General features: G+C 45.1%; 1 pseudogene; it reads left to right on the top strand.

The window, feature by feature from the left end:
• The first annotated feature begins 1,067 nt into the window (after window positions 1–1,067).
• LOC147904964 (calcium-dependent protein kinase 11 pseudogene) lies at window positions 1,068–2,217 on the top strand (annotated as a pseudogene).
• The last annotated feature ends 1,961 nt before the right edge of the window (window positions 2,218–4,178 follow it).

Raw genomic sequence — 4,178 nt, 5'->3', positions numbered from 1 at the left:
GCTAGACTAGTCTAGTTAAAATCCAAACATGCACTTGTATAGAAATGATAAGCAATCATGTTCAAAAATGTAAGAAGGCAACTTGTGTATGGGTATTTCAAATGTAACTTGTTTCCAATGCATGCTTGTTGGTACCGTACTCTACTGATTTGTAAGAGTGACCCTACCTACCTAGGACCTGGATGTTGCCTTGAATAGTACATTTAAGGCTTTCAAGCCCCTTTGGCAACTCCTTGTCATGGCCAAAGCATAGGCGAGCATGGGAGGAGGGACCCAACCCGTGGCATTCGTTGTATAAAGAGGGACATACTCATCTGTCACCTATCTGATCAGTGAAGAGATTGGAATTCAAGATGCATGGGTCCATTGCGTAGCGCACTGCACAGTCAAGCATGTGGTGATCTCAAGTCCCATTCCATGGCTATAGGCTCAACATCAATCTAAGCATATGCCGCAGTTACATGTGTTGATGAGGGGTAGCTAGAATTTGCACGAGTAATTGAATTCCATAGCTACAGGCTCAATACCAATCTAAGCATATGCTTGACTAGGATGCATTTACATTCGTTGATGACAGGTAGCTCAGTAATTGAATTCCCACGTGGCCACCCTTAATGTTTAGAGAAAGCTAGTTGCATATCTAGAGCTAAGCATAGGAGGATGTATATAGCGTGAATTTACGTTTATTGATAATGGTCTTCTCAGCAATAGATTTGTTCTTAGAAATCTTGTCTCATTTTATTGTTCGTATACTTCATGCTCCAAAGAAAAGTGCATGGAAGAGAGAGAAGCCGGGAAGTACAAACTTGAGAGAGGTGTGGGGATTTTGTGAGTTTGGAAATTTATAATAATTATTAAAAAGCAGGAATTACGAGCAAAATCAAAGGAAGCTTAGGCTGTAAGGAAGAGGTTGTTTGCTGGCAAAATGCAGCTGAGACGCGTGGCGTGCGGCGCCGCCAAAAAGCCATGGCGGCGGAACAACTATAAAGCAGCGCATTTCGCATTCCACCGGCTTTCTTCATCACCTAATTTCTTCATCAGCCTCGTCTCGCTCGCTTTCTTGCTGCTGCTGCTCACCACCTTTCTTCATCAGCCTCGTCTCGCTCCCTGCCTCCCTGCAGCTGGCTGGCTATGGCGACGCTGGCCTCCCCGACCCAAAGCCAGAGCCTAACTCGCAAGCGCCCCCGCTCCCTCCCCTCCAACCTCCTCCTTCCCCCCCACTTCTACACCCCCGACATCTCCCTCCTCTTCTCCCTCGGCCCCGAGCTCGGCCGTGGCTCCTTCGCCACCACCTTTCGCTGCCTCGAGAAATCCTCGGGCCTCCCCTTCGCCTGCAAATCCATCGACAAGTCCTCCCTCTTCAACCCCCAAGACGCAGCCGACGTCGCCACCGAAATCTCCATCATGCACCACCTCTCCGGCCATCCCAACATCGTCCGCCTCCACCGCGTCTTGGAGGACCCCGACTCCATTCACTTGGTCATGGAGCTTTGCCCGGGCGGCGAGCTCTTCGATCGCATCGTCCGCAACAAGCGCTTCTCCGAACGTGACGCCGCCCTGGTCCTCAAAAGCTTGACGGAAGCGCTCGCTTACTGCCACGCAAACGGCGTCATCCACCGGGACCTCAAACCCGAAAACATCCTCCTCGCCGACGATGACGATCACGACGACTACTCACGCATTAAGGTCGCCGATTTCGGACTCTCCGTCGCCTTCTCGCCCGGTGATCAGCTGTCCGGCGTTGCTGGGAGTCCGTTTTACGTCGCACCTGAGGTGCTGGACGGCTGCTACTCCCAAGAGATCGATATTTGGAGTGCCGGAGTAGTCCTCTACGTCCTCCTCAGCGGAGAGCCCCCCTTCTGGGCCGAGACCACGCAGGGTGTCTTTCATGCAATCCAGCATCATCAGCTGCGCTTCACGGGCGCTCCTTGGAGCAACGTCTCTCCTGCTGCCATCGACCTCATCCAGGGAATGCTGTGCCGGGATGTCCGAGCCAGGCTCACGCCAGCCCAGGTGCTTGCACACCCTTGGATTGTAGCAGCAGCTGCTACTAATCCAGCAAACAGTGATGGCGCCAGCGTCTGCCCCAACCCCACTGCTGCCACCCTCCCTCCAGCTCCCAAACGTCGGGCCTGCAAGGGAGCTCCTCGTCGACGGCGCTTTCATGGCCGGGCCGGGCAGCTCGCAGCTCGACCTCCACAGCTCTGTGTTTTCTGATCAGTCGAGCTACAAATTCAATTGTAACACTACATGATGCGATGATGCAGAAGGCAGTATATACTTGCAGAGAAACCACAACGCGGCCTGGAATGCCATGATAGCTACGTCACCTTCATCTGTTCATCTGTGTTCTCACTGCTTCCTGTCATGCAGGTCTGGTTTCTGATGGTAGCCGATAGTTTTCCAAAGAGGACTACTGGAAGAGGCACAGGACCTGCTATTTCATCTTGCAGAATTCATCACAATGATGTTGAGCAGGCTGTGCGTGCCGCAAATTCACAACGATGTTGTGCGTGGCTGTTGCACTTGGGCCCATGTCCATCTCCCAGGAACATTTATTCTGCTTACAAGAACCTTTGGGTCTGTTCTACCTGAAATACTACTGCCACACATCCTGGCCGTCTCATGATATGTTCAGGAAACAAAAATGCCACCATTGTTAAGCCATTTTGGCTATGTCTGGCATCCTTTACAAAAGTATCATATAACAATTTTGGACACCATTTTTGGCAGTTTTGGGAATATCCTGATCAATTTGGATCAAATTTCAGGTCTGTCTTCACGGGCAGCATTCACATATTGAAAGTAATAATCTGATCAATTTGGATCAGATTTCAGTTGTGTCTTCACAGGCAGCATTCACATATTGAAAGTAACAATTGTTATAAATTTATAGCTTATTGAATACATTTTTGGGCTTCATTTCAAGCCATATAATAAAGGCACGTCATGCAGTAAGATGTTGGAAATTTGATCATATCATATGATCAGAATTGAATGTAGTCTTTTCCAAAATGTTCAGAACATCAAACGCAATGTGTTTTCTCATTTATGTCAAATTTTGTAGAGCTAATTTTAATTGGGAAAAGTCTCATCAACAAAATGGACATGGATATCATAATTGAGGCAATTTTACATCAAGCTGTTCAAGAGCACATGAGCTTCATCAACAAGTATCAAAAACCTATTTTAAGTCCAAATGAATGATATTTTTGGCAAATAACGTGAATTTCAATAACTTACGCAAGTCCGTGTACATTTGAAGTCATATTGACAATCTAATTGGTAATCTTAGCAAATGCAATCAAGATCATGAGGATCGTTGTAAGCATAAGGCTATCATTAGTCATGCTTTCTATTGAGCAGCTATTGGCAAAATTCAATCTATCCTTTTATAGGTAATTAGTTATAAAGGTTTATGTGCAATCGAAAAGAATTGATGGATCACTGAATTGATTATTCAATGCTCCAAAGATTTTTCAATTGATGGACAACATATGGAAGTCCGTGTACATTTGAAGTCATATTGACAATCTAATTGGTAATCTTAGCAAAAGCAATCAAGATCATGAGCATCATTGTCAACATAAGGCTGTCATTAGCCACGCTTTCTATTGAGCAGCTATTGGCAAAATTCAATCTATCATTTTATAGGTAAATAGCCATAAAGGTTTGTGTAATAAAAAAGAATTGATGGATCACTGAATTGATTATTCAATGCTCCAAATATTTTTCAATTAATGGACAACATATGGAAGGTTTTTCATAATCTAGCACCAACAATGATTCACAAAGGCAAAACATAAACAACATTGAAGCTCTATCGAAAGAGATCATTATGACATCATGTTTACACACTACCAATATTCATTCATTATAAGATCTTGGACCATAGTAGCAATGCATTGACATTTACGGAGGTAATCATGCAACATGTCAATGTACATCAGCACCAAGTGCCAAGTGGGTTAGTTCATCACTTTGACATGTAGCCATCTCCAGCAAAAATAGCACTACAAAGCTTGCTACATCATAATGTTTCACGTCAAGCTTTTCAACATAATTGGCACATACAATTATTTGCAATATCAGCATCACATCCAACGTGGCATAAAATTAGATGAGTAATATCTGTGTCACATCAATGGGGCAAAACACATAAAAGAATCTATAGTTAG

Source organism: Dipteris shenzhenensis, chromosome 2, assembly GCF_047967505.1.
Source record: "Dipteris shenzhenensis isolate YYH24624 ecotype China chromosome 2, Dip_SZ_1.0, whole genome shotgun sequence".
Taxonomy (NCBI): Eukaryota; Viridiplantae; Streptophyta; class Polypodiopsida; order Gleicheniales; family Dipteridaceae; genus Dipteris; species Dipteris shenzhenensis.
The sequence above is the reverse complement of the archived record's forward strand: the minus strand, read 5'-3'. Positions and strand labels throughout refer to the sequence as shown.